The sequence below is a fragment of the Sturnira hondurensis genome, unplaced genomic scaffold (assembly GCF_014824575.4).
Source record: "Sturnira hondurensis isolate 20B ecotype Veracruz unplaced genomic scaffold, ASM1482457v3 Scaffold0021143, whole genome shotgun sequence".
Taxonomy (NCBI): Eukaryota; Metazoa; Chordata; class Mammalia; order Chiroptera; family Phyllostomidae; genus Sturnira; species Sturnira hondurensis.
In genome coordinates this window covers 10,372,623-10,395,601 of record NW_028093774.1, presented here as the reverse complement: position 1 = coordinate 10,395,601, position 22,979 = coordinate 10,372,623, and the positions used below count along the sequence as shown (strand labels likewise).

Below are 22,979 nucleotides of genomic sequence, written 5' to 3'. Positions count from 1 at the left end.
GAGCTTTGTGCTCTGAAACAATCCCAACACTATATCACAGCTCAGCGCTGGCTGCTTCCCTCCACTCCCTCAGCTTCCTTCCACCCCACTGGCCTCCTCCTCCAGGCCTCGCTGCTTCTGCACCAGGGCAAGTGCCGGTCCTTCAGGCTGGGCCCTCTTTGCCGCATTTCTTCACGTCACTGATTCTAGATGAGCATGTAGGTGAGAAGTAGGTCACTTCCCGAGGTTGAGGAGTCTCTGATCAATACTTAGAACGCTGTCTGAGATTTTTTTTTAATAATTTTTTTATTTAATTCTTGTTCAAGTATAGCTTTCTTATATTCCCAACCCTGCCCTCCCCCCGCCCCATGCTCCCCACCTCCCTCTCATTTCCGCCCCCCACCCTTAGTTATTGTCCATGTGTCCTTTATACTTGTTCATGTGAGTCCATCCCCTTTTCCTCTATGATTTTCTCACCTCTCCCATCTGGACCCTGTCAGCCCGTTCCGTAATTGAGTGTCATTGGTCATATTTTGCTTGCTTGTTTGTTTTGTTTAAATCTCAGAACGCTGTCTGAGATTTAATCTAATGAGTGGTGTGTGTGCTAATTCAGCTTCTGTATTTTCTGTTTTTCCACAAGAGAAGCCAGTTTTGGCATCCTCTACTGATCAGCCACCCCTCCTCACTGTACATGCCATTTTTCCCATATTCCTCAATTCTGGTTTGCACCTGGATCTGTATCTATATTCGCTTTCCTCTTTTGCTGAGATTTTGTGCCTATTTCTGCACATTTCCACACTGTGTTAACTGCCATATAGTTTTGAAATAAATCTTTGTATCTAGTAAGAGGAGTTCTCCTTCCCTAGTTAACTTTTCTTCTTCAAAATTTTCATATTATTCTTGGCACCCTACACCTCCATGGGACTATTAGAATCAACTTATCAAGTTCTGTGAGGAAACCCTGTTGCGATGTTCATTGGAATTGCACTGAATTTTGGGAAATCTTACATATTTCTGACTTTTCATCCAGGAAGTTAGCATGTGTTTCTATTTTATCTAAATCTTCTTCTACGCCCTTCAGTAAAGTTTTATACTTTGTCACTTACAGATTTTTAAAACTATAAATGGTATTTTTTTTGGTGTACAAGAACGAATTTACTTTTCATATGTTAATCTAGTATCTAGCAAATTTGATGACACCTCTAATTAGCCCTTGTTGTTTGTCTTTAAATTTCTTTAGTTTTCTACGTAAATATTAATTTTTCTCACAAATAATGACACTTTGATTTTTCTTGGCCTACTTTTAAACTTTTATCTATTTTCATATATTATTGTCCTAACTAGGACTTCCAAAATAATGCTAAATAAAACTGACATAACAGACAGACATCCTTCTCAGTTTTCACCATTAAGTATATTTGTTCTTGGTTTTTTTGTGATTTCTTGTCTCAGGTTAAAAAAATTTGTTCTAAGCTTCTATTACGAATTAGCAGTCACACTGAAAATTAGTATTAATTAGTATTATGAATGCTTTCTCTGCATCTCTAGAGATTAGCATACAACACAGAATGTGATGGAGACTTCTCCCTCTTTTTCTATTTTTTAGGCCAGTATGAAAAAGATGAGAAATATTTGTTTTTGAAGAATTATTAGGACTTGCTTGCAACATTCTCTGGACATACAGTTCTGGTTTTTAATTTTTATTTTAATTTCTTTAAGCCAGTTTGCTTAGTGTAAATTTTTTTGAATTTTTTGATTTAATTATTGTTCAAGTACAGTTTTCTGTCTTTTACTCCCATCCCAGCCCACCCCCCCCAGGGCTCCCCACCTCCCTCCCATTCCTCACCCCTGCCTTAGTTTTTGTCCATGTGTCCTTTATACTTGTTCATGTGAATCCTTCCCCTCTTCCCCTGAAATTCTCTTCCCTCTCCCCTCTGGTCCCTGTCAGCCTGTTCTGTATTTCAGTGTCTTTGGTTATATTTTGCTTGCTTGCTTGTTTCTTTTGTTGTTTAGATTCCTGTTAAAGGTGGGATCATATGGTATTTGTCTTTCACCGCCTGGCTTATTTCACTCAGCATAATGCTTTCCAGTTCCATCCATGCTGTTGCAAAGGGTAGGAGCTCCTTCTTTCTTTCTGCTGCATAGAATTCCATTGTGTAAATGTACCATAGTCTTTTGATCCATCCATTTACTGATGGGCACCTAGGTTGCTTCCAACTCTTGGCTATTGTAAATTGTGCTGCTATGAACATTGGTGTGCATAGGTTCTTTTGGATTAGTGTTTCAGGGTTCTTAGGATATACTCCTAATAGTGGAATTGCTGGGTCAAAAGGCATATTCATTTTTAGTTTTCTTAGAAAATTCCATATTGTTTTCCATAGTGGTTGGACACTCTGCAATCCCACCAACAGTGAACTAGGGTCCCCTTTTCCCTACAACCTCTCCAACACTTGTTGTTTGTTGCTTTGTTTATTATGGCCATTCTGACTGGTGTGAAGTGGTATCTCATTGTGGTTTTAATTTGCATCTCTCTGATAGCTAGCGATATTGAGCATCTTTTCATGTGTCCCTGGATCCCTCTGTATGTCCTCCTTGGAGAAGTATCTGTTCAAGTCCTTGGTGCTCTACATGTTCAGAGAAACTTCTCTAGTAACAAACTATAGAAATGATTTCTGAAAGTATAGCCTTACAGTCCTGGTTTTTATTCTTTATTTATTTCTTACCCCTGCAGAAATTCTTTCTTTGTAAAGTCGGCAAGCACATCTTTTAAATTGCTATATACAGTATATAGTATTTTGAATATCTAAATGTTATGCAAGTGTTTATATTACCTTGATCCATCAGCTTTCTAAAATCAGAAGTCTTGAATTATTTATTTTTAAAAAATGGTGCTTACTATTGTGAATGAAGACTCTATATTCTTACTAGTCAATACCACTATAATACTGGAAAGTGGAGGGCTTCTGAGGTAACTGACAAAGCTCCATTTCTTCACCTGTCATTGGTTATAAAAGTATTTGCCTTTTAATAATAATTGATTGAAATGTAACTTTCTATCATGGAGTTTTCTGTGTCTGTGTTTTATTTTACAATGGAAAAAGTTAAAAAGAAAAATTCATCGGTACTTAGGGGATAATAGTACTACCATTCAAAACTTGAGTAAGTGCTACAAGACACTTGGTCAGTTTGGGGAAATTACAGTCAAAATCTAAACTTTGATTTTCTTTCTTGCTCCTGTGGGGTTCCAGAAGAGAAAACCTAATTCAGATATGACACTGTCCGATAGCTAAGCATCTTTGTCATTTCGTCTCCCAGTGCTTCTCACGTTGTAGGGGAGGAGGCCTGCCCCTTCCTCAGAATGGAGCCTGTTCATGCACCCCTACCCCATCATGAATGGCAGAGGGAACACCCGTTTCCTTTCAGGAAAACCCCCACTGACTTCCAGGGTGTAATCTGACCTCAGAGAAGCAAGGGAGCCAGAGTGACTGATAGTGTATTTCCCAAAGTCTGAGATGTTCAATGTGAACAGCACCACATGAGAGACGCCGCCTTTTGAATCAACCAGACAGGTCTGCCCAGAAAAAGTACAGCCATTGTTAATATAATGAGAACAGTTTGCATAATAGCGAGGTAACATGGCAGCCAAGGAGCGCAGGCTGGAATGCACCTGCGTGAACAATGATGACTTCCCTGTGCTCCTCAGTAGGGGGGCAGTAGATGCTGTTAAGTGAGTGTGTGTACTGTGTGCTTGTCCTATTCAAAATGACTGAACAGGTAGAGCAACTAATCTGCCTCAGATTTTGTGTTAAGCTTCAACATTCCTTCATGGAAACTATTTGAATGATTCTGATGGCCACAGTTACAGGCAACTGCTGGCTGGCAGCTTAGAGCACTACAATGCTCACTCACGTATCACGTCTCATGCAGAATTTTTTTGGCGAAATATCAAATCACCCAGGTGTCTCTGCCCCCGCACAGCCCAGAATTGGCGCTCTGTGATTTCTGACTTTTCCCAAAACCAAAATGACCTTTGAAAAGGAATAGATTTCAGAACTTTGGTGAGATTCAGGAAAATACAACAGGGCAGCTGATGGTGACTCCAACAAAGTACTTTGCAGAGGGCTTTGAACAGTGGAAGAGATGCTGGGAGAACCATGTGAGGTCCCAAGTGCCTGCTTTGGAGGGGACTGAGGCATCATTGTCCTGCATACAATGTTTCTTGTATCTTGTACCTTCTTCAATAAATGTCCCTATTTTTCATATTATGTGTCTGGAGGCTTTCTGAACAGACCTCACATAGTTAGGAAAAAATGATTTCTTTAGCTCTTCAAAAGCACACTCAGGTTAAGACGACAGACCTTACTTAATTCATGTCATACGCAAGGTGTTATCGCTTTATTCTGACATAAAAATTGAGATGTATGGTACACTGTTCTCCTTTAAAATAGCTTCCCCTTGTGATTTTTTTCCTCAAAACTTATTTTGGGCTTTTGTTTAAAAAACAAAAGAAAATCCCAACTTCTGAAAAAAAAAACTTAAAAAGCCATATTTCCCCATCTCTGTATCTTCATTGCTGCAAATCAGATCAAACTTAATTAACTTTTATCTTTGTTAGACAATCCTTATAGCCAATTCTAGTCATTGATCCCCAGAAAAGGCTTTCATTTAGCCTCGGCTCTTTTTATCAATCTTATGCCCTCCTCTCATTCTCCCCATAGAATAACGACACTTCAAAGGTGTTAAGTCTTCCTATAGAGTTAGTCCCCTTTTTCATCCTCCCCCTTTATCGTTGTGGTTAACAGGGACAGCAAGCTGGCCACCAAAGTCCATTAAATCCTCCTTCCTGGCTCATGACTGGAGCTGATTTCTCTGTTTCCCTTACAGTTTTATGTGACGAACTTCTCGCCAACGGAATGTGAACAAAAATAGTATGTTCCACTCCAGGCCAAGTTCCATCACCACCTCCCACTCATGCATCCTGTGCCCTTTCTTCTTTCTCATTGACTGAGCAGGCGACCCACCAACCAACCATAAGGGAACCTTGGCAACCACAGGGGGAAAATGTCAGATTCATCATCACACCTGAATTCCTAAGAAACTTCTCCCTGCTGTTGACCTACACTTCCTCCATGAGAGAGGGACACAGTTTTATTTAAGCCACTGAACTTTTAAAGTCTATTTGTTTACCATCTTCCTTAATTGATATGGAAATTCGTTCCTAAAAGTGAGCGCCATAACAAGCACCTAAAATGAATGGCATTGAGCTTGGCATTCAGACTGAAGGAAGGAAGGAACTGGATATCAAAGGCTGAACAGCTGGAGCCCCATGTTGTCTATAGGAGAGAAACAATAACATTACTATCTATGATAACTTGGAAGGCAGACTAAGAACCTTTAAGTCTGTAGCTCCAGGAAAGAGCTGGAAAGGACGGGAATATTGGTGTGTGTTGTCTGCTATTTACTGATGTTACCAAAGTCATGACAAGAAAGAGAGGAACTCAGGCAGGGGTTGACTAGTTTGCCAGTTGAAGTGGAACTGAATTAAAAGACTTTTAAAATTCAGGACTCCTCAGAGCTGGGAAAACGGATTGTTTCTGTACTCAAACATTGGAAGATAAAATTTATAGGTCAAAAATAAGGGGTTGGGGGGAAGGAGACACAGCCCAGTGGCAAAGATATTATCAAGGATGTTGCCTTGCCATCCGAGTCTAGATTCTGTGATGGGAAGGCAGGTGGGGCTTTAGGACAGGCCGAGAAAAGAATTGGATTATCCTGTCCCTGTTTGTATACTGTGTGGGAAGATGGAGCAGAGGTAACTTGTCTTTTCGTTTAAAGGGCACTAGACCTTCCTGAACTACATCTGGACCTCAAGGAGCGGTCTGGGCATCTCCCAGAGACCCTAGACGTTGCGATCTATGCAATACTGAGTGGCATTTTAGGTTTTATCTTGTAATGAATGAGTAAGTTTTATGTAAGGGATGATGATGCTGGGCAAAGGGGCTAATTGTGATAGAGACTGCCAGCTGTCTACCAAAAGCCACTCTCCCCTTCTTTGGGGGACAGAGCTAGACCTCTTTTCTCAGCTCCCCCTGCAGAAAAATGACTAAGTTCTCTTCCGTGGGAAGGAATTGAAGTGACATGTGCTACTTTCAAGCATGACCCATAAAAGCCTCTCACATTATCCCTCTCTGCCCCTTTGCGCCACTGGCTGACTAATACAGCAAGGATTTGGATGGCCCCCAGATGTCACATGTTCAAGTTGTCAAGACCACCATCAACTTGGGTCCTAAGATGACTATGTGTAAGAGAGCTATCATCAGCTTGAATCCTATCATTATCGCTCTTGTGTTTTAAACCACTGAAATGTGGACTTTATTTTAACTGCATCTTAGCATCCTGGAACACATCATGTTAAAAAGAAGCAATGTCTATGTTCACACAATCTGCCAATTTTTCTAAGAAAGGCTATAATCAATCCATAGAATCCAAAACACAGTCTCTCACCACCATCCTACCCCTTTATGACCAAATTAGATTGCATTGGTTTCTTCTTATTTCTCATGATGTCTTTGAATAAATGTACTCTTAATCTCTTCTCCCCTCCCCACCATCTCCATCCGTCCCCAATTCTGCTGACATCCAACTCTCGAATTATTTTCACCCTCCAAAACTTTAAATTCATGACTTCTAACATCAAATGGGTCCCAAGTGCTGTCCAGGAATCTCATCACATTTCCATAGTCCGTTCACACATCCTATTTCATATTTTCTTTTCTCTCTACAAACCTTTTCCTTCTCCNTATGACCAAATTAGATTGCATTGGTTTCTTCTTATTTCTCATGATGTCTTTGAATAAATGTACTCTTAATCTCTTCTCCCCTCCCCACCATCTCCATCCGTCCCCAATTCTGCTGACATCCAACTCTCGAATTATTTTCACTCTCCAAAACTTTAAATTCATGACTTCTAACATCAAATAGGTCCCAAGTGCTGTCCAGGAATCTCATCACATTTCCATAGTCCGTTCACACATCCTATTTCATATTTTCTTTTCTCTCTACAAACCTCCTTTTCCTTCTCCCTCCTCCTCACTCTCACCTGACAAGTTTGAATTCCACTTCAATAAGAAAACAGGAGCAACTCCGGCATTCTTTCTATTAGCTCTCACCACCACCTCTACTGCCTACTCGCATCTGTTCCCATGCAATTTGCCTTCCCTCCTGAGTGAATTGTCTGTGCTCTTTCTAAAGCCAAATCATCCATATGTGCACTGGGCAGCACTGCCTCTCCTCTTCTGAAGGATCTTATTCCAATTCTCTTCTTTCTCTCCTGCGTCATCAAATTTTCCCTCCACACTGGATCTTTTCCATCAAAACACAGAACACGCTACAATACACCCCATCTTAAAAAAAGAAAAAAAACTTGACTCCCTGCCCACCTTCAACTACTACCTTATTTCTTTGCTAGGTTTTGTAGGTCTGCTCCAGAAAAAACTATCTACCTTAACCCTGCTCCCTTCTCTAAGTTGATTTTCTCTTGAACCCACTTCAAGCACGCTTTGTCCCTCACAGTTTCCTTGAAACAGTTTGTATCAAAATCATCAATGAGCTTCATATTACTAAACCCAATGGCCAATATTAATCTTCATCTTATTCAACCAGAATTTGATACAGTATAACATTTCTTTTTAAAAAAGATTTTATCTATTCATCTTTAGAGGGGAAGGGAAGGAGAGAGGGAGAGAAACATCAATGTATGGTTGCCTCTCGTGCATCCCCTGCTGGGAACTGGCCTGCAACCCAGACATGTGCCCTGACTGGGAATCGAACCGTTATCCTTCGGTTCGCAGGCTCGTGCTCAATCCACTGAGCTACACCAGCCAGGGCTAACATTCCTTTTCGAAATATGTATTCCCCTGGCTTTCAGAGACCCCCTCTCCCTTGGTTATTTGCCTTCCTTACTGCACGCCTCCATCTACCCAACCTGTAAATGTTGGAGTGCCCTAATGTCTCTTGTTTACACTCCTAGCTACATACATTCTCTAGGATATATGCAGGATTTTGTTGTTTTGTAGCTTTTAACACCGTATCTATGCAGATAAATCCCAAATTTCTGTCTCTAAACTACACACCTCTCTGTAACCCCAGGCTTGCAACCTACTGACATCTGCACCTGGGTGTCAAAATTAACCTTCCCCCAAATTAAACTTATGACCATGCTTAAACTTTCTGAATCAAGTAACTAGCTCCATATGTCAGTTGCTCAAGCCAAAATCTTCATCATCTTTGACTGTTCTCTTTCCATAACACCCTACATTTCCTCCCACCTCTACCTTGACCTATATGCAGAATCGGCATTTCCTCCTGCCTGTACCTCAAATTATATCCAGACTCCAACTGCTTCTCACCACCTCTATCACCATCATTTTCCATCTCAATTACTACAAGAGCAAAACTTCTTATTGCCTCCCAATATCTCCATTTCCTCCTTCCATACTAATGGAATTTTAAACTAGGTTTCTGGTCTTCCAGAAGGTAGATTTCCTAACCTATCTCCCAGCTTGGTGTAGCCAAGGGGGGTTAAGCAGAAATGTCTGCAAAACTTCAGGACACCTTCCTTAAGAGATAGCTGTGAGGTACCCTTTGTAGCTTCCTCTTTATCCGCCCTCATCTTGCTTCCACCCACAGATGACTTCATAGTCCACAGAGGGGCACCATGTATTTACTCTTTAATATCTGCATCTACACTCTAGGTGAGACCTTAGAGCAATGACTTGGAAAGTTTTTGAGTCCCTGAGAACTTGGTCAATAGAGCTGCTATCGACCTCTAGGTTCAGACCTGAGGATTTATGAGTGAGAGAGAAACCAGCTTCTATTTCCAGCCACTCTTACTTGAGCGATACCGTCACTGCTGAGCTTCAGCCAAGGCAGAGTGCCTTCTGATGATTTCTCCTGCTTATGCTCTTGCTCCTTTGTAAACTATTCTCCCTACAGCATTAGCCAGGATGATCGCTTTAAAACCCAGGTGGGTGTATGCTGCCCTTGTAGTCAAGCCCTCAAGGGCCTCTCCCTGCTCCTCTCCTTACAGTCCCACCCAAGCCCTTAGTAAACCCGACTGCACCTCCACACCTTGGCCCTCTCACTTCCTCTCTGCCCTTGCCTCCGCTCATTATTCCCCCGACTTGTGCCATTCCAGACGCAGTGGCCACTTGCAGACACTCGGGAACATAGTTCTGGCTGCAGAACTATGCACTTCTTTTCTCTTCCTGGGAGACTACCTCCTGTTATCTTGTGGCTCCCTCTCTCACTTTCTACAACTCTCCTCAGGTGTCACCTTATCACACAGGCCTTTTCTGATGACTTGATGTAAACCATCATCACCACCACCAGGACATTGCCTGCAAAAATTAGGATTTCAGCATCTTTAGAAAATGCAGCTGTTCTGACAATGTTGGGCCTAGTTCTCACAGGGCAACAATGGACTCATGCCATGGATAGTGTCAAGACGGAGCTTGCAGGAGCTTTAGATTTTCCTCTTATATAATTTCCACCAGTGCACTGTCCCCACTCTTTGACATGAACTATGGAGGCTCTGTTCATATTATGTAAAACTGCTGTACAGGCTTAGCTTCAAGTACCCCCATCCCATCCCTTATCCCCAGTGACACGGTCTTCCTTCTAAGTAGAAGGTATAACGTTGTTACTGGCTAAAAACTGAGGTGGGGAGAATAGGCATCTATAGTTCATGGTCTCCCCAACTCCCTGGTGTCCTACATCTCCCTATTCACTATTTCATAGTTTTGCCAGGTTCTTTAAGGTACATGGCTAGCAAATAATGGCTTGGAATATTTTAGTCCTCCTAAATTTATAGGGCAAAACACAAAAGATTAAGAGGCTTTTAGAAATCCAAAGGAATGACTTTGTGGAATTCCAGGCATCGCGGAGCAATCATTCCACCTACTAAATGTCTATACCTGCTGTTAAGGCTCCATCTATCAGATTATTTTACAAAGCTGTATGGCTCATTCCTGGAGAGTTGTTTGATTTGGTTCAGAACCAAACTCTGTTTTCTTTTTAAATGTTAATGCAGGCTAATCAGCCTTCGAACATGTGTGCAGAGATTGTTGCAAACGGATTCATCTTCCCTGGGAAGGGATCTAGTCTTGCGCAAAGGAAAAACTATTTCAAATAACTGAAAGGTGAATTGCACTATTGAGTTGGAAAATGCTATATTTAGAAGTTACTAGAGGCAATCGCTAGTTCAAGTGAAGTTCAGGTTCCTCAAAGTGAATAACTCGTAAGGGGGTTTTGTAGAGCATGGTAGTGCCCTGTTATATATTTATACCAAGTTTTTATTAAAGAAAAGGATTGGTGTTTCCATGTCAATTTTACCATGTCTTTTTAAATGCTTTCAAAAACTAAATTCTTGGAAAATAGTAATAAAAACTTCTTTGAGTGGATCTCATGTGACTTTTTATCTTAGCAGGTTGTTAAGAATTAATATAATTTCATTCATTCATTCATTCATTCATTCAGCAAAATCATGCAACAAATATTCATCCAGCAATGCTAATCCCTGTTCTAGGCACTACGTTCAGAATAGTGAAAAAAAGAACAAAAAGTCCCCGTCTCATGGAGATTACAATCTTACTGGGGCAGGGGAGGTGGCAGGTAGAGACAGTAAACAAATAAATGTGTAAGACATCAGGCTATGAAGAAAAGTGTCAGCAAAGCAGGCAGGGATAGAGTTTTTTCTGCATTTACACCACCAGCAGGTGGTGCTTCAAGGGAACTTAGGAGGATAATGAACGGATTAACGACTTAACATGGTAAACTGTACCTGCAGAATCTCTGATCAGGTAGAACGTTTGCTCTGTAGCCATCGAGCTGGGTGGGGAAAAAGCACCCCACGCATGCTTTCGGTCCCACCTCCCACGAACAAACAGGGGCCTTGTGTGACGGTGGCAGGTGGGTTCCAAAAGGAAAAGCCTTGGAGACAAAGTCCTTGTTTTGACCTCTGTCTGTGACCCCCACATACTGGGGGCTTCTGAGAAACTACACCTGCTCTAAAAGGTTGAGATTCTTGTGACCCTGAAGCCAACTGGGCCCCTACATGGAACAAAGGCTGCAGTGCTGCGAAAGCAGTCTGCAAGTTCAAATGTTTTCTCATAAGCTTTCTTTGCTCTTTGTGGTGTCCTGGAGAGGGGAGGAATCATTACCCAGGCCCCCCTTTAACTTTCCCCACTACTTCATCCGTCTAGTCATGTATGGGAGCTGTTCATTGCTTCACCGAACAGTCAGCACTTCTTTTTTCCAGATACTGTGCTGTGTTAGCAGAACTTGGGTGGCTCTTCTCCTTCTCAACAGCTCCAGGAAGATGGTATCTTTACTCACAGACTTTGCGTTCTCTGAGCAGAAACAGAAACAGACAGACCTGCTCAAATGCTGAATCAATATCCTTGTGAAAGTCATGCAAAACGGTATTACTTCGGGCCTTGTTAGGAGCCTCTGACAAGACCTTTCTGGACTGCAGTTCTCTAAATATCAGCGGGTATGGTTGCCTCCCCCCAGGTCAGCCCAGGAAGTGTAGGAGAGCCAGCGCCCAGGTGGGAGCCGGAGGCTGAGAGAAGAAAGGCAGTGACCTTAGTCCTGAGAAGTGAATGTCAGAGGCTGTAAAGTCAGCAAAGTTGCTCGGGCCTGCGTTACCCCTTCTGTGAGCCTGGGCACTTTTGCCTTTGAGTCCCCCTTCCTCCATTAAATAATAGTAAAAATTAAACTCTATGACAATGTTGTGTAAAGATGAATATAATCCTGAGTGGATCCATTATTATACATTTGTTATGATTATAATCCTCTTTTTGTTCTTGTTTCAAAAGAAATTGAAATGGTTTCATGGGTCCCTGAATGTATCGGGCACCCTAGACACAGGGCTTCTTGTGCCGAATGGCGAATTCAGCCTCAAACTGGTATTTTAGCACCTTTGCCCTTCTTGGGGACACCATTGTTATCACATGAATATCTCAGGCATCTAACCTTCCTCCTCCCACTGCCTTTCCTGCCCACTGACCCATCAGAACACTGTGGCCAGCTATGGAGCAAGGAAGGATATGATAAACCAATGGACTGTCTCGTGCGTTCTGTAGCTAGTACTTTGCTAGTTGCTCTGCATGCATTATTGTAGCACGATGTTCTCTTGGTGGCCTTATCAGATTACAATAATTGGGGACATAATTATAATCCAACGAATAAGGGACAATGTATGTTGAGTCTGTATTACAAACTGGGGAGTCTTTTGAGAGCTTCACATGTATGTAATAATGTAGTATCTTCCCATTTTTTAGGTCAAGAAATAGATTCAAAGAGGAAAAGGGACTTGCCCGTGACCACACAGTCTGAACGAGGTCAGAAACCAGAGCTGGCTGACTCAAAGGAGCTCTCGCTCTTTCCACTTCCCACCAGACCACAGTCTTCTCACCACCACTGGGATTTCTCCAGATGAGATGGCGCATTTGGAGAGTTTATACTTTTCAGGGTGACAAAACATGATGTTTCTTCATGAGAACTGAAAGGAGATGACCACTCAGCCCACACGAACAAGGTTTGCAGGAAATCTAACCCTGGGACCATAATTTTAAGGAACAAGAAGACATGAGTCACAACCCAAAACAACAAAAATGAGGCATGGGACTCTTCTTGCACCACAACAAATGGGAGCGCTTAGTCCCAACCATAGAACGTGGGAGGGAGACATGCGGCCGTAGGTTGCACTGTCTGGAGAAAAATGAATATTGTAGATACGTGAGAATGACTATTTCCTAATGGGTGCCTAAAAGGCAGGGATGTATGTGTTTAATAGATTCTTGTCATATTCTACACTTAGAAAAGTTGCACTTAATCAGTATGTTATGCCAATACTGGAGTCACCCTTAGAAAATTTAAATTTGACCTTTTCTTATGGTCTGTGTTATTATATTACAAACTAATCCCCTGAAGTCTTCCAAGTTAAGGTTATGCACTATCTCAAAACATTTTTGCTATCTATAATTATACTAAGAAAACAGTCGTTCTACCAACTTTGGAGCTGAGATGCTAAGTTTGCTAAATTCTCCCTCCCTCATTATTATTTGTGATCATTATAACAGCTAGTGAGGGCTTATCGTTTGCCAGAAACTGAACTAAGATCCTCACAGTATGTTATTTTAATTCATATAACAACCCTAAGAAGAAAGTACTGTTAGTATCCTCACTTTACAGAGAAGGGAATTGGATATTAGAGAGGTTAAAATCTTGCACAATATCAATCAACTACTATGCGGGAGTACGAAGATTCGAATTCATGATCAATCAGTGTATTTTAGTTTAGTTTGTTCACCCAGCCAGGGCTCTTTCCACGTGGGCCCAAACCTTTGAGTTCCAAAGTGGCTGAGATCAAGCTGAACAAAAACGACCCAACGTCACTGAGCTCTGAGCATGAAGAATTAAGGTCCTTCTATAAGTACTGTCTTAATAACCTACTCCAAGAATTGGCTTCTCTACGGGACACACGGAGACCTCATTTTTTATCATTGTGATTTACAGACAAGTTGTCTCTCTGTCAGACTGTGAAAGCCATCAGGAGTCAAAACAACAGATTTTCAAAGCACGTCTTTTCAAGAACAGAGTCAAGACACACTCTTGGAGTGTGAACTTAGCAATCACCCGCCTCACTCTGTGACTCTGGGCTGACTTGGTGATCAATGGTGGCTCTAGATTTGTTAGGAACCAAGAAACTGACTCCATCAAATACCATGACCCCTCAGTCCATTTTCGTCCATATGACATACATATATTAAAAGCTGCTTCCAGCTCAAATGTTGAAAATTGAAATGAAATCTTGAACAAGTGGGGGCACGAGGTACGTAAAAATGAACCTCGATTCAATCTGATCCAAAGGCAGAGATGCCACACTTCACACTTGGCAAGAGACCCTCCCCGGGCCTGCCTCCCATCCCAGCAGCCCGGGTTCTTCTACTCAAGGACCTTTGATGATATTTTGGAGCCATCAGACAGGTAAATAAACATTCTGCCACGTACTGCAGAGGACAGGTCCTATAAAAACCCATTAGCATTCGAGGTGTCTGTTTACTTTAGAAACAACAAGAGCCGCGTGCATGGATGCATCGAGTTGTACAGGCCTTGGGCGGGGCGGGGGGGGGGGGTTACTCTCAAGAAAGCAGTATGTTGCCACCCACAGGAACTGACCAAACTGTGTAGTCTGCCCATCTGGGCAATAAATTTGCCTGCTTCTCAACCCAGGGACTGGTGGTAAAATCCTTTGTCCCTAAAAATAATCGTCATAATATACCATAGGGTGCTCAGGTTTGCTTCCTACTCAGCAATTAGGGAAATAAAGAGACACTTAAGTTAATCATTGTGATTTACCATACAAGGTAGAGGTTGGAATCCAACAAACACTTTCTAATGTTGAAACTAACAGGCTAAGACTCTACCAAAAAACTGNGCGGAGAGGGGAGGGGGGTGGGGAGCACTGGGGGGGTGCAGGGCTGGGAATACAAGAAAGAAAACTGTACTTGAATAAAGTTAAATAAATTAAAAAAAAAAAGAAACTAACAGGCTAAGGTCCATGCATGCCACATCTCAGGCTGATCTCACTCAAGCATGCCCCAAAAGGAATTCCATGTGTTCCCACAGATCCTGCTCTGGTTGTTCTCAATCAGAGACAGGGGGGTAGCTCTGATCTGGGGCTGACTGGGGGTCTAGAATCTTAAGTAAATGAATTACTGGTCTAACACCCTAGAATATGTCCACTCCATAGCCTTGTCAAAAGCACCACGGTCCTATTGTTACTGCAGATAGTTAACTAGTTATTAATAAGCATGGGGAGCAAAGGGCATTGGACACTGAGCTTAATAAACTGGGGGACATGAGCCTGTTTGCTTCACCAGGAAGCTATAGTTTCGCACCCCAGAGAAGAAGCATAGCGTTGCGTTGCCATGGAAGATTAACACTCCCCTCTCGCCCTCTCTGGTATCAGATTGTTGGAGGATGCAGGGAGAGGTGTTTGACCATACAGACCTATCAATTTAGCTAGGTGTGGACCCATCAAAAAGTCCATGAAAGCTTGGGAAATTGGTTGGTTATTTTGCAAAAGCACCTGGTCCATCTCAAACCCAAGCTAATGTAATCCCAGGGGAACAAAGAAGTGTTCTCTCTCTCTCTCTCCCCGACCCCTCATTAGCACACTCACCCTGTTCATTTGCATGCTCTCTCACCCAGGAGCAAGCAAGCAGCTAGCAGGACCCCATGGCAGACTATGTGGACTCCAAAGGACTGAGCTTTAATGTGAAGCAGAAACTCTGCACCCAGACTTTTGTTTTGGCCTTGCTGAGGACAGTTGGGCTTTTACTGTGGCAGGATGGATGGAGAGGAGACATGGGGCCCGCCCTCCACACGAATTGACCATCTTGCCACACCACACTCGCCCTTGTATGGATCCTTGGAATGCTGTCCTCACAATCCCACGGAAGGGCCTGGCTTCCACCTACAACATTTAAGAAAAAATGGTCCAAGGGGCATTCTAACTACTTCTTTCTCTAGAGAGAACACGTTGAGCCCAGAATATTCCACCACGATCTAATTTTATACTCCTGATCATGAGAAGAAAGCCACCTTGAAAAACAAGACTTTTAGGGTCTCTGTTGACCTATCCTTGGCTGTTGGCCATGCTTGTGAAGATCTTGCACCATAATCCCAAGTGCTAGAATCAAAATCTTTGGATGAAACACTCAAGTATGTAAGAGATGGTAGTCATACAAATCCAGGGTGGGGTTGACAACCCCACCACCTTTTTCTATTAAAATTGTTGATTAATAACTTAATCCCATTCATGAATTTTCCATCTTCCAGTAAATCAAAAAAGGAAAACAAGCAGCATTCCTTCATAAATACAGGTCATTGTTTTAAAGAACTAGGAATCTTTGTTAAAAATGGGACGCAATCTCCTGGGATATCAGTTGCCAGAGACAGGGCTGCTGATTAAGCTGGCCACTACTCAAGTTCTATTCCTTGGTTCACCGCTTTCACCAAATGCTCTCTCCGGTTTCCTGCTAAGTCATCAAAACACCCGGGCTACATCAGCATTCTGATGGAAATACCTCCTTTGAGTTGCGATTTAGTGTGAGGCCCTGGGCCATAAGGGAGAATTTTTCTGCAAATTGTATAAAACTAAAACTGTATTGAGGACACTTTTAGCGCCCTGGAATTAGGAATCCATTTTGTAAATTCTTCCTAGGACTTAGGGACACAAAACCATGTAACACTCAGAAATTAGTTTATCATAAAACTCCAGTGTGTTTCTCTTCGTCTTTCAAAAGATGAGAAGAAAACGGAATGGGCAACCATTTCCTTCCTGAAACAATTGTCTGCGAGGCAGGCAGTAGGGAAGGAAACCAAACGTCCAGCTGACGCGCTTAGTAATTATGCCGTCTCTGCTACGTCGTACGGCGGCAGACTGAGATAGCTCTGAATTCTCTAACACTCCTCCCACCCAGAGGTGAATTCTGTGCTTCTTCCCCCTAAATTTGGCTTGGCTCTGTGAGTATCTGATAAAATACAGAGGAAGTGATGTTATGCCAGTTTCCTGGTCCAGGTGTGAAGAGGACTGGAGCTCCGAGTCTGCGTCTAAGAAATGAGATTACCCTGCTGGAGAGACCAAGGTGGGCAGTTCAAGGTTACATAGAAAGGGCGGTACATAGCCCAGCAGAGCCCACCCTTCCAGCCATCCCCTCTAAGGGCCCAGACATGCGAATGACGCCCTCTTAAACCATCCAGAGAGAGCTGGCCGCCAGCTAAATACCAGCATGACCTCCGTGAAGGCCGATGGAGCGGAAGCATCACCGAACAGAGCCCTGCCCAAATTCCGGTGCTATGGACAGTGAATTATTTTAACCCATGATGATTGGGAAGGTTTGTTACTACAGAAGCTGGAGCACATATGTTATTCACTCATGTGATTCTCATGCAACCATCTGAAGTAGGTACATCATAGCATATTAAAGTAACTTCCCTTAAAGTCAGGTTCCACACTACCAAATGGCAAAGTTGCACAAGAGCTCAGTTTCTGGACTCAGCCCGTGTCTGTCTGTGCTGGATGCTGCCTCCAGGGGCCAAAGAGAACGATGCCCAGCCTTGCCGTGGCCGTGCCCCACACGGGGGTCCAGGGAAGCCTGGTGCTGGAAGGGCCCCAGCTACCTCCAGCTTCTTCTCTGCCTCTCAACTTCACACCCATGCCAGCCCCACCACCCTGGACAAGCCCATCTTTTCCTCCGCTAGCTGTGCGATCTGAGGCAAGTTACTGAACATTCTGGAACTAATGGGTGCTCTGAAAGTATCAGCTGCTGCTGATCCTGACTGCAACCCCCAATCCTGTTCACTGTCAAACTTCATGAGGAAGGAGGGTCCTTAGACCAAGAGACCCCTGGGCCTACCATAAACTTCAGAATTCTCCAAGCAAATGTAAACATTAGAGCCAACCAGAAATCCCCTTTTTAATCAAATGTATCATTTATGATGAATTCTTGTTATGTATGTACATTTACTGTGTGGCTTCAGATGGATGCCCAGGACCTGGGGTACATGCGTCTACCACTTTTGTCTATTTATAATGAGCCTACTGTGTGTCAAAAATCTATGCTAAGCTTCTTTTGTGGGTTAGCTCATGTATTCCTTTCAAGAACACCATGAAATGTATTTCAGTGATTTTACATGCAATTTTATAATCCCATCATTTTAAAACTTGTTCTAGGTGTCAAAGTCATCTGGCATAAGAGAAAGAAGACTCAAAGCTTCCCCTTGGATGACACAATTTTATAACAAAGAATCAAACACGGAGGTGTATAGGGCAAGAAACAGAAAAGTGAGAGAAACATCAGATTTTAATTCATTTTTGTATTCCCTTCCTGAATAAATTGATCAAGCATCTCTTACGCACCAGTGTGTTATCCTGGACACCCTAAGAAGCAGGCATCAAGACAGGACTAAATGTGTAATCCATTCATTAGGGGGAACACCAGTGAGAAAGAATCAGGAGGGTGTCAGGAAAGTCTGAGAAAGCCATCAGCCTTCGTTCCCTTTCTGATTCTGAATGAAGGACAGAAGGAAGGGAGGGAGCAAGTTTGGGTGGATGTGTCTTAGATGGCCTACAGCTTAGGGAAAATAAGGCAAGGCTACGGGGGAGTCCTTGAGTGAAAGTTGCCCATCAGAGGATGTCTACGTCTCTCAGGAACGGGCCTTTTTAGTATCTCAGCGGTGCACAGCTCGTTCCTGGGAGCAGCCCAAGGAAAACACGGCTTTCACACAACAAACCCAGCAACGGGTTTCAGAGTGACACAGAGGCAGCCCTCAGTCCCGACAGCTGGAGGTCTGAGAGGCACATTTTCACAGCTCCTGAAAACAGAAACATTTTTACACCAAAAAAAAAAAGAAGAAGAAAAGAAAGGGAAGAGGGGGGTTTAGTGTGAAGAGGAAGAGAGGACTGCAGCCCGGCCTGCTCCTAACCCACGACGTGTCCTCCGGAAGCTGCCTCGGGAGCCAGTAAAAGCCTGGATGCTTGCACCAATATACCCAAATCTGGAGAGATGCAAACACATGAGGAAAAACATTTTTAAGTTTATTCAACCAGGTTGTTGATACATTCTGGGCCAGTTTGTACTCCCAGGCTCCCATTTACTAGGTATTAGAGAAATTCTGTGAGTTGGTTTTCATTCACCATCAAACCCCATTTGTTTTTATGATCACATCTGCTGCTATGTGGGAATGGATGAAAAAAAAAAAGGCCAATTAGAGAGACAAAGAGAACACTTAGGTGTTCCGAGTAAAGTGGTGGCAATGGAGACAAAGAGAAGAGAATTGGTTGGAAATAACCTTTGGAGACGTAATCAACAGGGTCGCTACTGGATTAAAACCCCAGCCTCCAAAAGGCTGCAAAGACTGCACGCAGCCTGCAAAGAGGGGCACAGTGAGGCAGCAGGGACCGCCAAAGGCTCTAACGGGGGCTGCCTCGCTTAGATTCTGCCATAACCCTACCGGGGCGACAGCACATGGAAGACTGCCCTCAACTCCGTCCCATCGCGATCTCCACAGAGAGGCCATCACTGTCATTTTTGTCGGTTAGTCTGGGCTTTTGAATTTTCTTTTCCAAATGATCTCATCTACTAAAAGCAAGTGAGAACTCAAAAATCACTTTATAAAACCATCTGGAAAGTAATGTTAGAGCTCAGCGATTTTCAATTAAGTGGAGACAGTGTCCCAAAATAGGAAACCCGCCAGAAGGTTGGAAAGAGGGTGAAAAGACCACATACCAAATGTCACTGTGTGCCTTTCATGTCTGAAACCAAGATAACCCACTGAATTTTTCAGTGGGAATCCAGGGTCACCTTAAGACATTGTCTTTGATCTCCTTTCTAAGCACAATACCTGCTTAGTTTTATCTAAATGAAAGTATATGCTATCAGATTGAAAGCAACCTATTGAATATAAACCCAGCTACGGGCTTTATTCTGGGAAAAAGAAAGCCTGGGGTGAGTGCGCAAAAAGGCTCACCGCCTCCCGTGCACATCAACCTCCCCGTCACGCCCTGCACACGGGGGACTCATTCAAGCATCTTGGGGAAGGCACGCCCATTTGCCTCCGGAGAAAAGTGACCCCACTCTCCCACGTTAGCCCCACGAGGGAGAGCAGAACAGAGGGAGTTTGTGTCCTCTCTCTGGTCTCTGCCACTCGAGGACACAGCAAGAAGATGGCCATTTGCAAAGCCTGAGAGAGAGACCTCACCAGAACCTGACCATGGTGGCACCCGTATCTCAGCCTCCAGAACTATGGAAAATAATTTTCTGTTGTTGAAACCTCTAAGTCTATGGGATAGCAGCCCAAGCTGACTAAGACAGTGGCTTAAGCCTGACCACCCTCTGCGTCAAGGGAAATGTAGGCTAGATGTTGCCCCCGTTCTCCTTTGTCCCCTCCCAGCCATTGCAGGCTGTACCATCCACCTTCATTTCTCTAGAATTCTCCAGCTCCACTCTCCACGTTCAGAAAGCCCCGCGAACTCCAGCATCCAGGAGTCAAGTTCTGCAAGAGCTCTCCCCTGCCCTCTGGTGGCAGAGCCGGAAAGCTGCCGTGCTTCTGAGTCCAGCCAGCTTCCAGCCAGGGAGCGAGATGCCAGTTCCCCTTTCTTGGAGCACCCACCCCTACACTCTGAAAGTCTTCTTGGAACCCGCAGATGAGGACAATGCAACAGCAGTCCTCGCAAGGACAAAACTCCCCACATGGAAAAACTACTGATGGAGCTCCTATCAAGAGTCACCTCTTCACTTTATACAAGCCTGTTGGGGAATGGGAGGGGGTGAGTGGGGAGAGTGTCAGGATCAACAGATTATTCTAGAAAGTCATAAAGGGCCTGTCCCCCAGCTCTCTGTCACTCTCAAGAACATGGGGGAACTTGTCTGCTTTCCTCCGTTTGGGGCTTTACGGGGAACCGAGAAAACAGAGAAAGTGCCACCGATGAGTGGGTTAGGGCATTGGGTTAGTGGGTTACGCGCGTTAGGGCATTGGTGTGAATGACTCATGCAAGGCTGGGCTGGGCTAGTTTACAACCAAGGCTGCTGGGGTGGGGGCCATGCAGAGCAGACACACACATAAGGGTAACTTTGTAGCCAGTCTCTGAGCATCCCTTTGTTGAGTGGGCAAAAGCACACCAGAGACACCTAACAAGGGCAATTTATTAGCAAGAGCCATCAGTGTGCCAAGCACTGTGACAAGTGCTGGAGGTACAGATAGAAATGGGATCCAATGGTAGGGGAGGGGAAGAGGGGGCAGGTATCCTGTGCAAAACGTCATTCAGGCTCCTGAAAGGTAAATGAAAGCAAACGAAATCCCTGATCGCACTCCTTCCTAAATGGATTTGTAATTGCGTTCGTTTGGGAGCAGATTGCAATATCAATAACTACAATATAATGAACTGACTTGCTATTCAATGTGTATGGGGAACTTTGCAGTTTTCCACTAAACTATGAATCGTGATTATTTGAAGACCAATTAGCCACCCCGCAGCCCATCTGATACTCACAGGAAGTGCATTTGGAAGAGAAGCTCAATGACGCCCTCTAGCTTCCCAGCACCCAGCCGGAGAAAGCTCTGAACATAATACATCATTGTCTCTGAACTGTCGCTAATTTCTCAGAGCGTTTTAGGGACTCATATTAAATGGCTATCTTCAAAGATGCACCATTAGAGGGAAAAATGAGCAATATCCTGGAGTTAAGACTCCATCAATTCAATCAGCAAGCATTTCCTTCTGCCGGTTAAGTCTTTCATCCCTGTGACTCACACTTCCCAGTGTTCCCAAACGCAAGCTCTAGGATCCAGGAACCTGCGCACAAAAAAACTGTTTGCTTTTCTGAGTGTGATTACTATGTCTTAAAATCCTACTAAGTGCCGGTCACTTAGTACAGATTCTCTCTTATGACAACCCAAGAAAATACGCCATGTTATCCCATTTGGTAGGTGAATAAATGGGACTCTCTCAGAGGCATTAAATAATTTGCCAACACTCATGCAATTAGCAAGTGTGGACTGAGAATTTCAAGCTAAGTTTCTCTAACCCAGAGCCTAGACTCTTCCCCTATACCATCTCCCCAAAGAAGAGTAAAAAATAACAATACTCTGAGAATCGTAGCTTAGAAGTGGGGACAAAAACCTCACATGCCTCTGCTCAGGGGGTCAGCAACAGGATATGCTGGCCACCCGGGAGATGCCGTGTACCACGTATTTAGGAGTTCTCCAGAAAGCCCCGAGATGAGTCACATAGTTATGAATGCTCTCTATTGCAGCGGTGTTACATGCAAATGAAAATATCCACAGGTCTCAATCTTGCTACACCTATGAGTTTCCAAAAATCAGTGCATTTCAGAGTGGGCTCTACACATCATCCAACTGACGGGCCCTTCGTAGACTCTTCCCGCCTCGCCCACAGGCCCTCCAGCCCCTGCTCGTCCCCAGTCAAGGGTGAGAACTCCCTGCCTCCGTAGGCAGCCCCTTCCATCTTCGCGAGGCTCTGAGAGGAAGTGCTTCCTTGCTCAGAGCACGAATCTCATGTCCGGTGGCTTCCACCCATGGGGTCTGCCTTTGGGACGCAGAATCGCTTTAATCCACCTTCTACACGACAGCTAGCCTCACGTTTGAAGGCATCTCTCATATTCCTATTTGAAACATCTAAGCCTGCCCTTCTTTTTTTAAATTACAAACGTGACGTTATTTTAAATCCTTTCATTATTCTGGTCAGTCACCTCTGGTCTCTGCCCTTTCCCCTTGCTCCGAGCCTGGCCGATTGTACATGCTCCTTGGTCTTCTTGCTTCATTCTTAAACTCCTGGAATCTAACCAAACTCCACTCAGCAGCTGGGATGTTTTTTAATGGAAACATGATCATCTATGTCTCTAACTCAAAATTATCCAATCACTTCACATTTAGAATAGAATTCATATTCCTTACCCCACTGTAGTGGAAAGTCACTCTTGTTCTCAGAGGGAGATGGACAGCTGACCTGAAACAATGAAACTTTAGCTTTGCTGGCCGGTTTGGGAAGTGATCTGCATTCTATTCACATGTAAATAAAAACATACATGGGATGCATCCAGAGCAGGTTCAAGGGTAAGATTGGCTTCCAAGTCCGAAATGCAAGCAGGTCCCAAGGTGGAAAACCTTCACCTCTGGCTCTGGTGCTGGGAACATTTGTATGAGCGTTTCAACCCCACACAGATCTTGGCTCTTCTGCCGCAAACTCTAACTGTTCCATTATTAGTGTTACCAAACAGAAATCCAGGCAGGGGCAATGTTTGGCCCACCCAGGGATGCCAAAAACTGCCACAGAACAATAGGAGCCCCTCCCAAGGACGGTATACTAATACCATCTAGACCACCTCCTGGGCTCGTCTGTCCGCCACCAG

The 22,979-nt window shown here is 43.8% G+C and overlaps 1 pseudogene; it reads right to left on the bottom strand.

The window, feature by feature from the left end:
- Positions 1-2,593: 2,593 nt before the first annotated feature.
- On the bottom strand, positions 2,594-2,667 carry LOC118977028 (uncharacterized; annotated as a pseudogene).
- Positions 2,668-22,979: the final 20,312 nt, after the last annotated feature.